The sequence below is a fragment of the Perognathus longimembris genome, chromosome 17 (assembly GCF_023159225.1).
Source record: "Perognathus longimembris pacificus isolate PPM17 chromosome 17, ASM2315922v1, whole genome shotgun sequence".
In the NCBI taxonomy this organism is placed as follows: domain Eukaryota; kingdom Metazoa; phylum Chordata; class Mammalia; order Rodentia; family Heteromyidae; genus Perognathus; species Perognathus longimembris.
Window position 1 is genome coordinate 1,134,332 of NC_063177.1, and position 12,883 is coordinate 1,147,214.

Sequence of the window (12,883 nt, forward strand, 5' to 3'; positions counted from 1 at the left end):
TCTGAGGGTTGAGCACCCGGGAGATGTGTAGCCAGGGAGGGGAAGGCACTGAGTCCATGGGCCCACACTGCACAGGTCAGAGGGGCCAGAAGGAAGGTGGTGCCAGGGTGAATGGGTGTGCAGATGTCCAACAGGATCCTGATCAGGAACAGAAAGGAGCCTGCAAGCCCCACAGCTTCAGCGAGGTGCTGGAGGCAGAGAACAGCTGGGCAATTGGGCCCAGGGAGAATTCACTGCTCATGGAATTCTATGAAAACTCCTTAGACGGAGAAATGGGATATTACCTTACCAAAGCCAGATAGGGCCAGGGCCGAGAGTAGTGGGCCACACCTGGTCAGTAGCAGATGCTGAACAGAGCTACCCAAGGGGAGACTGTGACTTACCTCTGCCTACGAGAGCGAGCCACAGAAGGGTGACTGCTCCCTCTGGGCTTTTATAAGCCTCTGCTAAACCCCTCAGCTCATTCCTTCTCTATATTTGGAAAGAGAATGACCGACACCACCGGCTGACAACCAGCTCCTTCCACATGTACTTTTTTGCCGTTGCCAAGGGAAAGGTATATATAGAAATAAGCAGGATCCATAACCATTTCTCCAACTGTAGAAAGTTGGGCGCTTGAGATGCCTTTCTTTGAACGTGAGGCTGGTGCTTCTTCACCAGATGCACTGGAACAGCCTGCTCGGGGAGGGAGGGAGGGATGCTGGCTCCATCTTTCCAGTCACCTCCCTGCAAAGACAATGGAAAACCCCTTTGGGAGGATGGGAACCTCAATTGAGTTCCCCATTCAATTTCAGGAGAAATTGAAATTTCTCCTGAAAATTATTTTTAGCAGGACTTTTGCTTCAATCTAAGGTTATATCATGTTAAAATTTGTGCTGTGGATGATAATGACAATAGTGATGATGATGATGATGATTATGATGATGATGATGATGGTAATAATTTCCCCTTCTTCCCATCCTCCTCTTCTGCCTCTTCTTTTTCATCATATAATTTTCTAAGTATTATCATTAACTTAATCCTTTTTTAAGTACTAATAGGCCCAACACACAAATGAATGACAAGAAGCTATGCCGCCAGCCCACACTCACAGTGACAGGTGCTGAAGGGCCCGTTGTGATCAAGATATATTCCTAATTAGAGAAGACCAGCTGCGTGCCTAATGGTGGGAGGGGGGGCAAGGGGGCAGTTGGAGTAATAGTGGGGGCCTGCTGAGGAAGGGAGAGTGAAAGGCTGTCTCACAAATGTGATCATTTCTAAATCAGGAATGGAAAAATGTCAAGCTTGAAGAGAAGGATTAGGGTATATTTGAAACTTTATTTCTTACCATTTTACTCCCCCTGCCCCCACTGAAGCTTTGGGTGGGTCATGAGTGGGGCTTCCATGATTATTTCAGAGAGAATTATGGATTTTCTATTTGAGAATCAGGATAGCCCCTTCTGTATTAAGCCCAGACGTGCATGGAGAAGTGGACACAATTAAGGGACATTTACTAAACACCTTCTGTCTTCTAGTTCTATCCAGAGCAACCCAAGGAGGCACCACAGAGCTGGGCCCCAGTAGCTCAGGCCTGGAAATCTAGCTACTCAGGAAGCTGAATATGAGGATCATGGTTCAAAACCAGCCTGGACAGACAAATCTGTGAGATCTCCAAAATAACCAGCAAAAAACAAAATTGAGCTGGAGGCATGGCTCAAATCGTAGATCGAGTAAGTAAGCTGAGACAGCAGGACACTAAGTTCAAACCCCAGTACTGTCAACAAATGAATAAAAATTGCTGTCAAGAGTTACAAGTCTGGCCTCTCACAAAGTGACCTATAGGAGAAGGCAGAGCTATGGGGAGCAGCTCCAATTGTAACAGGAAAATCATGTTGCCCAGAGCTGTGTAAGCCTGGAGATTGTGCCCACCAGACCCAGTCCAAATGAGTGGGCTGGGGCATCATGCCTCCCTAAGCCTTTCTTCATGCATCTGTGAAATTCAAGTATGTCTGTTTCATGGACTATGGGTGTTGAAAGATGAAACATACTGTGAATCAGGCTCTGTTTGGCCCATCTGTGCCTGACCAATGAAAGTCTACTTGAATATGTGACAGTGTAGTATAATGGGCAGAGCAGATTATAGTGAATGGGTGTCATTAGATGTGAAGGGGAAAGACATAGATATAATTTATCTTAAAAAATAATGTCTATCAGAAATGAGCACTGGTGGCTGGTGCCTATAATCCTAGCTATGTAGGAGGCTGGAGATCCAACTTTCAAGATTCAAAGCTAGGCTTGGGCAGGAGAGTCCATGTGAGACTCATCTCTAGCCAGTCAAAAGCCAGAAGTGGAGCTGTGATTCAAGTGGTAGAGCCTTGGCCTTGAACAAAAAAGCCAAACAAGAATGTGAGGCTCTGAGTTCAAGCCCCAGTACTGGGACTGGCCGACACACATACACACATGCATGTATGCACACACACACACACACACACACACACACACACACACACATCTATCAGAAGAGTGAATCGTAAAGATGAGAAAATCTTGCCACTTCAAGAAGCAGCCTTTATGGCACATGGATATTCTCCTGGCATCTGATTCTCTCTCTGATAAACATGGGCCAGATGACTTATTGGTATATTATTAGCTTGCTTTTGGAAACAGTAGGAGCCCTTGTTCTCTGAGCCATCATCCAGCCAGGGCTAATCCCACAGCTAGGACAGAAGGCTGCATTTATCCCTTATGAGCTGAAGAAAAAACATGTATTGTGTCTCAAGAATGCAAGTTGGTACGAGAGCTATGGAGAGAATCCCCTTTGAGAGGCCTGGCGCTTCCTCTGGGCTATTTTCCTCCTGTTTGATGTCTGGCCCCACAGCAGGGACACTAGGGCTCCCACCATAGAGCAGCATTCCCAGGACTGCTCTTTGCCAGAGCATGAAGTCAGCCTTGAGAAGCAAGTGCCTTCCTTCCCTATGTACCCCTGCAAGGAGGACTGGGTGTCGGTGCACACAAGGAGCTCCATGATCCTGGGCCAAGACTGTTCCCCAGCTTTGAGGGGAAGTGGGAGGGGATGGTCTTTGGGCAGTGACCAGAATCTCCTGAAGAAAAAGTTCAAGCAGAGTAGCCAGTCTCCTTTTATTACACTTCAATCATACACTTTCTCCAGTTTCCTATTATGACAAGTTTTTTATGAGCCAGTGAACACCAAGCACCATTCATGATCACCCACCTCTAAATGCAATAGCAGTGAGCATTTGGCCACCTCTTAGAATAAAAATAATCTTTACCACGTCACTTTCCTTCCTAGGAAAATTAACACTAGTAATTCTGTGTCTATAGCTCATATTCAAATTTCTCCAGGTCTTCCAGCAATGATAGAGCTGGATTTCTTCCTCCCAAAATTGGAGATTGATCTCTGTCTCTCTCTCTCTGTCTCTCTCTGTCTCTGTCTCTCTGTCTCTGTCTCTCTCTGTCTCTCTCTCTTTCTCTCTCTGTCTCTCTGTCTCTCTGTCTCTGTCTCTCTGTCTCTCTGTCTCTCTGTCTCTCTGTCTCTCTGTCTCTCTGTCTCTCTCTCTCTCTCTCTCTCTCTCTCTCTCTCTCTCTCTCCATTCCAGGGCTTGAACTCAGGGATTTGCACTTACTCAGCTTGCTTGCTTGACTTTACCACCTGAGCCACACTGACAGCTAAGGGTTTGTTTTTTGTTTTTGTTTTTTAGCTAAGGGTTTTTTGCTGGTTAATTGGAGATAGAGTTTCAGGTTATTCGGCCTGGGCTAGCTGTGAACTATTATCCTCCATATCCCAGCCTTCCGAGAAGCCTGAGTAGCTAGGATTACAGGAAAGATACTGCCTCCTGGCTAGCACTGAGTACAGGTTTTAGCACTTTACTAGGTTTTGTTTCTTTTAGTCTAGAACCTTTCTCCATCTTGTTTTTAATTTTTAAAAGTAATATAAACATGCATTGTGTCTTTTTTTCTTCTTCTTTTTTTTTGGCCAATCCTGGGCCTTTAACTCAGGGCCTGGGCACTGTCCCTGGGCTTCTTTTGCTCAAGGCTAGCACTCTACCATTTGAGCCACAGTGCCACCTTTGACTTTTTCTGTTTATGTGGTACTATGGAATCGAACCCAATGCTTCATGCATGCTAGGCAAGCACTCTACCACTATGCCACATTCCCAGCTATATTGTATACTTTTTATCTTGTTGTTTTTTTTTTGCCAGTTCTGGGGCTTGGACTCAGGACCTGAGCACTGTCCCTGGCTTCCTTTTGCTCAAGGCTAGCACTCTGCCACTTGAGCCACAGCGCCACTTCTGGCTTTTTCTGTGTATGTGGTGCTGAGGAATCAAACCCAGGGCTTCATGCATGCAAGGCAAGCACTCTACCGCTAAGCTACCTTCCCAGCCCATATATTGTATACTTTTTATGTGCCAGGCACAGGGCCACTGGGAGAGAAACACAGGTGTTTGTTATGTTTGGTTTTTGTGCCAGTCCTGGGGCTTAAACTCAGGGCCTGGGTGCTGTCTCTGAGCCTTTTTCTCTCAAGGCTAGTGCTCTACCTCTTCAGCCACAGCTCCACTTCTGGCTTTTGGTGATCAATTGGAGATAAGAGTCTCATGGAGTGGCTGGGGATATGGCCTAGTGGCGAGAGAGCTTGCCTCGTATACATGAGGCCCTGGGTTCGATTCCCCAGCACCACATATACAGAAAACGGCCAGAAGTGGTGCTGTGGCTCAAGTGGCAGAGTGCTAGCCTTGAGCAAAAAGGAAAGCCAGGGACAGTGCTCAGGCCCTGAGTCCAAAGTCCAGGACTGGCCAAAAAAACAAAACAACAACAACAACAAAAAAGAGTCTCATGGACTTTCTTCCCTGCACTGGTTTTGAACCGTGATCCTCAGATCTCAGCCTCCTGAGTAGCTAGAATGACAGGCATGAACCACCAGTGCCTGGCAACAACTGTTTCTCTTTAAAGAAGTACTCACTCTCAGTCTAAGATCAGAAATAACAGCAGCACCCAAATGGCACATGTAGAGAATGAGGTCGAGGCACTTGCCAGGAGAACAGGGAGGCAGTAAAGGGCACTTGGTAGAAGAGCATTAAGTCAGACCTTGAACAGGGTGAGGAGAGAAGTTTGCACTTGGCCATGGCTCCTGTTACTTGAGGAAAGGAAGCCACTGTCCAAAACTATGAATATGTTATATGGATTCTTTTTGCTTTTGAGAAAGTAACTTAATATGTAGCCAGGAGGCCCTCAAACCAGTAATGTTCTTGCTTCATCTCCTGAAAGCTGTGTTTGCAGGTATGTACCTCCACATGGAGTTTGTACGTGGAATTTTCAGAGAAAGATCCTATTCACATTTATTTTAAGTGTAGTTTTGTAAAGTAGACCCTTGATGTCTGGTGATCTATCCTTCCAAGGAGACCTCCAGTGAGGAGATCCTGCAAAGACTCTGATGCTTGAGAAGTTCAGCACTATATTGCATGTGGGTGCTCCATTCATTTTTACCACCACCCACCTTCCCTTAAAGCCATGCTCCTCTTTTGACACATCTCAAATTTCCATATCATCACTTAAGAACACTCACTTTTACTTTGTGAGGGAAATGGATTTTTTGCAAAATTAAGGACTGGGAAAAACTTAGCAAATCACACAAATGGCAGGGGTGAGGAAGCGTCTCCTCCACTGAGCTGAGGGTTGCATGTGATGGATTCTGTTTTTTGTTTCTTGTTTTTCTTTTGAAATTTCTTTTGATTTTCCCTGTTTATAAATTTGATCATGCTTTGTCAAAACAGTGTGTAAGAAACCTGTGAACAAGATAGGCTTACCTTGTTTCTTTTATTGTTGCTGGTGATCTCGTGCTGTGCCTATATTGTAAATTAAACTTCATCACAGAGGTATAAGTAAAGGAAAAAAGTGTATATAGTTGCCAGGTATTCACTGGGGGTGCTGGAATGTAAACAACATCGATAAGGGGGGAGGCTGTTAACAGGAGAGGAGGCAGCAGGAATGTGTTTTGGTGAGGAGAGGAGTGGGATAAAAACCAAAGGAGGAAATTTGCAGAGAGTGAGGGGAAAAATGGACTCCTAGTTGGCTATAGCATTACAAAAGCCAAGGTAATCACCCCCAAACATCTACTGACTTCTAGAACTTTCCTTTTCTGTGGGAGAAGACAGAAGGGTTAAAAGGACAAAACAGGGAAATTTCCCTTTGGCTTTTTAGTAACTTTTAAACTACATGCCTGGCCTATGTAATGATCTATTTCAAAAAGCAATTAAGTTACATTCCAAAAAACATAGTACGGAAACATGTTGCCCACAAGGTCAATAAAATAAAAATATACTGAAAAGTTTTAAGAGGGCAATATAGCTCAAGTACTCAGTATTAATGCAGGGCTAAAAGATTGGTAGCGAACACCCCATCAAGAACCCAGCAAAACCAGCAGCCAGAAGCAGTGGAGATACGCAGGAAAACACAAAGGAGTAAAAAAGAAGACCCGAAAACCTACATGGAGCCGGAGAATCTCCAGGGCACCATCCCCCCACCAGCCAACCCTGGCCCAAACAGGGCCAGGCTGGGAAAGGGGAACCCGGTGATCTCAAGAATAAAGAGCAAATTTTGAATGCAGCCAAAGCGAAGAAAGAAATTTATTACAATGGGAAGAGGATCCGAATAACAGCAGACTTCTCCACACAAACCTACCATACATGAAGAGAATGGAAGAACACCATCCAAGTCCTACAGGCCAACAACTGCCAACCCAGAATAACTCTAGCAAAGCTAGAGTTCATATTCGAGGGAAAAACCAGATCTTTCCATAGCAAAGAAGATCTAAAGGAGTATGTGAATAAAAAAAACCAGTCCTACAGTGAATTCTAAGAGGGGAACCCCACCCAACAGAAATTGTACAGGACACACAGACAGAAACAGAAAGAAACTACAATATCCAGAATCCAACAGAAAGAACAGCTCACTAAAGACAGGGAAAAAAAAAGAGGAAAAACAGCCTAACAGGAAAATGGAAGGGGAAAAAACACTCTTATCCTTGATCTCTTTGAATATAAACAGTATAAACTCTCCAATAAAGAGGAGCAGACTGGCAGAGTGGATCCGCAAACAAAAAGTGGCCACCTGTTGTCTACAAGAGACCCATCTTACAACAAGGGATAAAAACAGGCTCTGAATGAAAGGATGGAGCAAGATCTTCCAAGCAAATGCACCTATCAAAACGGCAGGAGTAGCCATCATGATCTCAGACAAGCTGGACTTCTCATTAAAATCAACTCAAAAAGACAAAAAAGGACACTACATTTTAATACAAGGAAAAATCCAGAACCAAGACATCACGGTGATAAATGTATACTCACCGAACAAAAGAGGCCCTACCTATGTCAAGCACATTCTCACAGAACTACAGAACAAGATAGACCCAAACACAATCACAGTGGGTGACTTTAATACCCCACTCTCTCCAAGAGACAGATCCAACACCCAGAGGATTAGCAAGGGAGCTGAGGATGTAAGTAACACCATATCCCAAATGGATCTGACATACCTATATAGAGACCCAATACACCTTCTTTTCAGCAGCCCATGGATCATATTCCAAAATAGAGCACGTCATAGCCCACACAAAGAACCTCAGCAAATACAAAAGTATTGACGTCATCCCATGTATTATATCTGATCACAGTGGATTAAAGGTAACCCTCAACAACAAAGGATACCACAGAGGCTATACACACTCTTGGAGGCTAAACCCCACACTGCTATCCAACACTTGGGCCACAGACCAAATTAAAGATGAAATCAACGAATTCATAAGCCACAATGACAATGAAAACACATCACAAAGAAACCTATGGGACATAGCTAAGGCAGTACTGAGGGGCAAGATCATTGCCCTCAGCACTCACATTAAAAGAATGGAAGCAGAGCAGGTGAATAACCTCACGATGAAACTAAAACAACTGGAGAAACAAGAAATGACAGAATCTAAAACGACTAGGAGGGGAGAGATCACAAAGATTAAAGAAGAGACAAATCTGATTGAAAATAGAAAGACCATTCAACAAATAAATAAGACTAAAAGCTGGTTCTTTGAGAAAATAAAATTGACAGACCCCTCGCAAGACTTAAAAAAAAAAAAGAAGAGACCCATATACGTAAAATCAAGGACTCCACCAGAAAAATTACAAATACACACGATATTCAAACAATCATAAGGAGCTATTTCCAAAACCTCTACTCAGCAAAAAAACAATAATTTTACAGAAATGGATCAATTCTTAGAGAAGTACAAACTGCCCAAACTGAACCAAGAAGAAATAAATCAAATAAATAAACCAATAACTTACAGTGAGATACAGTAGGTAATCAAGAACCTCCCAACAAAGAAAAGCCCAGGCCCAGATGGATTCACCAACGAATTCTACAAAACCTTTAGTGAGGAGCTAATACCAATACTCCTCAAACTCTTCCGCAAAATAGAAACAGAGGGAGAAATCCCAAACTCATTCTACGAAGCTAATATCATACTCATTCCCAAACCAGGCAAAGACCCAACCAAAAAAGAGAACTACAGACCAATATCACTAATGAACACAGACGCAAAGCTCCTCAATAAAATATTAGCTAACAGGATCCAGAAACTGATCAAAAAAACCATACATCATGACCAAGTAGGCTTCATCCCACAGTCACAAGGATGGTTCAACATCTGTAAATCAATCAACGTAATTCGCCACATAAACAGATCTAAAATTAAGAATTACATTGTTATCTCAGTCGATGCCCAAAAAGCCTTTGACAAAATACAACATCCATACTTATTAAAAGCTTTGGAGAGAACAGGAATAGATGGAACATTCCTCAAAACAATAAAAGCCATATACAACAGACCAACTGTTAATATCATATTAAATGGAGAGAAACTTAAATCATTCCCCCTAAACTCAGGAACAAGACAAGGATGCCCACTCTCCCCACTTCTTTTCAACATAGTGCTGGAATCCCTAGCCATAGCAATAAGGCAAGAGGAGGGCATCAAAGGGATCCACATCGGCAAGGAAGAAATCAAGTTATCCCTATTCGCAGACGACATGATCTTATATCTGAAGAACCCCAAACTCCTACACCTAATAAACCAATTTGGCAAAGTAGCAGGATACAAAAACAATCCACAAAAGTCAGCAGCTTTTCTGTACACCAGCAATAGACAAACAGAAAAGGAAATTATGGAAACAATTCCATTTACAGTAGCCAATAAAGAATAAAGTACCTAGGGATCAACTTAACCAAGGACATGACGGACCTATTTTATGAAAATCTAATAAGGGAAATCAAAGAAGATACAAGGAGATGGAAAGACCTCCCACGCTCATGGGTAGGCAGAATCAATATAGTGAAAATGGCCATATTGCCCAAATTGTTATACAAATTCAATGCATTCCCCTTCAAGATCCCAGCTACATTCTTCACTGAAATAGAGAAAGCAACCCATAAATTCATATGGAACAGCAAAAAACCTAGAATAGCCAAAGCAATTCTAGGCAAAAAAAAGCAGTGCAGGAGGTATCACAATACCAGACTTCAAGCTCTACTACAAGGCCATCATAACAAAAACTGCATGGTATTGGTATAAAAACAGATCAGAAGACCAATGGATTAGAATTGAAGATCCAGAAATAAAACCTCACTCTTACAGCCAGCTGATATTCGACAAAGGAGCTAAAGACATACAATGGAATAAACAGAGCCTCTTCAACTACTGGTGCTGGGAGAACTGGGCAGCCATATGCAGAAAACTCAAAGTAAACCCAAGCCTATCACCATGCACCAAGATCAACTCAAAATGGATCAAGGACCTCAATATCAGACCTGAATCCTTGAAACTACTGAAGGACAGAGTAGGAAAGACGCTAGAACTTATAGGCACAGGAAGGAACTTCCTGAATATAGTCCCAGGGGCACAACAAATAGGGGAAAGACTTGACAAATGGGACTACTACAAATTAAAAAGTTTCTGCACAGCTAGAGACATAGCCACCAAAATAGAAAGACAGCCAACGATATGGGAAAGGATATTTACCAGCACAGCAAGAGACAAAGGCCTAATATCTGTCATCTACAGAGAACTCAAAAAACTAAGCCCCTCCAAGCCCAATAAACCTATTAGGAAATGGGCAAAGGAGCTAAAGAGAGACTTCACAAGAGAAGATATAAAAATGGCAAAGAAACACATGAGGGAATGCTCAACATCCCTGGTAGTAAAGGAAATGCAAATAAAAGCAACCCTGAGATACCACCTCACCCCAGTTAGAATGGCCTATACTCTGAACTCAGGCAACAACAAATGCTGGAGGGTGTGTGGGGAAAGAGGAACCCTTCTCCATTGTTGGTGGGAGTGCAAATTAGTACAACCACTTTGGAGAACAGTATGGAGGTTTCTCAAAATGCTCAATATAGACCTACCCTATGACCCAGCCATACCACTCCTAGGCATCTATCCTAAACAGCAAGTCCCAAGATATCAAAAAGACATTTGTACTTCCATGTTTATCATGGCACAATTCACAATAGCCAAAATATGGAAACAACCCAGATGCCCCTCCACAGATGAATGGATCCAAAAAATATGGTACTTATACACAATGGAATACTACATAGCGATTAGGAATGGTGAAATATTGTTATTCGCAGGGAAATGGTCAGAACTCAAACAAATAATGCTGAGCGAGACAAGCCTAGAACACAGAAAACAAAGCGGCATGATCTCCCTGATATATGACTGTTAACAAAGGGAGACGGAGAGACAGTTAGAGACCAAGTCTGTGAAACCAAAAACTGCTTGTCAAATAGTATTCCCCACAGGATTGGGGCAGCGACCCAACAGTATGTAACTAAAACCAGACAATTACTCAACAATATAAAGGTCAAAAATTGACCTCTCAGGGGAATACAATAGCTCAAAAGCTATGTATGTACGTTCATATAAGACTACTGTCGACATATGGTCTAATACCGACATTACATTTAAAGCCCTAGGTGAACTTTCTTGGGCGTGGCCACGTGGCTACTGTATATGTTCTTGATACATTGTATATTGTATATTTGTCTACCTGACCTAGAGAAGGGATAGAAAAACAGGGATTAAGGTATCACAAGAAATGTACACATTGCCCTACTATGTAACTGTACCCTTTTTGCACAAAACCTTGTCAAAAAATTTGTGTTCAATTAATAAATAAAATTTTTAAAAAAGATTGGTAGCATTTTAAAATCTCTGCTGGGCCCTGTGCTAAAGATTTTGTGGGCATTGTTCATCAAATCTTGCATAAATTCTGGGAGGGAGCCACAATTGTGGGTTCTGTATTACAAATGAGGAAAGCTGGGCACAAGGGAGGAAAGGAAACTGGCTTGGACCGTATGCTGGTGGCTTACACCTGAGGATTCCAGTTCAAAACCAGCTCAAACAGTAAAGTTCTTGAGACTTTTAGCTCCAAGTAACCACCAAGAAGTCAGAAGTGGTGTGTGGCTCAATTGATAGAGCACCAGCCTTGAGCAAAAAAGCTCAGAGACAGTGTTGGGGTCCATCTTCCCCCCTAGATGGAAGGGGCTTGATGCACCTCCCCCAGCCCTGGGGAATGCGGCCCTGCTACCCCCTCTAGATTGGAATCCAGAGAAACCGGTTGGGCCAACAGCCCTCCAACCTGCCAGCCAGCCGGGCGCCCACCAACCCCGCCCGGGTTCGGTGGGCTCAAGTGACCCAGCCCCTTGGAGGTCAAGTGACAGCTCTCGGCCTATCGGAATCCTGGCCAACCCCCTTCCTTCGGGATCATCTCCCCTTGTCCTTCTCTCAATAAAGTTAGTTCGCTACCAGAAGCCTACTCCGTGGTCTATGCACGCTAGCTCCCAGGGAAGGATAGCGGTCACATTACCACGTAGGTCGCGCGCACGCCAGGCCGGAGTGACCCCTACGTCTCACTCTAACTTACCTGCAGGCCGAGGGTTAGGGGAGAGGACGATACGGAGGGTAATAAGAGAGAAAGAAATAAGCATCTGAGCCGGGTCAGAGAAAAAACCCCAACAGACAGCATCTAGGTCCTGAGGTCAAGCCCTAGTACTGATTATCCCTCACAAAAAGAAGGAAAGGAGAGGCAATGAGAGATGAGGAGAGGTGAGGCGAGGAGGAGAGAGAACAGCAGAGGGGAGGGGAGGGGAGGAAAGGAGAAGAGAGGAGAGAGGAAAAGGCAGGCAGGAAAGAAGGAAGAAGAGGGCATGCCACTAGCTCGAAATCTGGTCAGGGTTATTGTGCAGTCATACTGCACTCAAATTGAGCTACACTATGAGCTACCTTGTTAACTGTGTAGCAGAGATCAGGGGATGGATGGTTCAGGAAATGGGATCCTCCCAGAGTTAATCAGAGGAAACTTTGGAAATGTCAAACCTTAATCTGTGAGAGACAGCTGGTACAGAGAAGGGAGCAGGTAAGGGACATGATTCCACACACTGGGAAGGAATAGACAAAGGAGGGGGTGCCATCCTTTGAGCTATTTGGCAAAGGGAGATGACAGCTAATGTCACAAGTCTGCATTGAATGCCACTGATTGATGGCACTTCTGTGGTCGGGAGCTTGTAGCCTGGTGACTGAAGCAGGGAGGAATGCTTTGAGCCTGGCAGCAGAGGAAACTGATTCCAAAGGAAAGGAGGCTGGGGGGAAGGCAGGCATGGTCCAGGGCCTTGCCAGTGGATTTGGGGGCAGGAATAAAACGTAATGGATGAATCTGCACAATGCCATGGGGACGGAAGTAGGCAACTCACTTTACTGGCTATCTATGGGGCATGGAAGAGAGAGGTCAAAGGTCACTGTCCAGTCACCAAAGGTCTGAAATGGAGAGCAAATAGTCA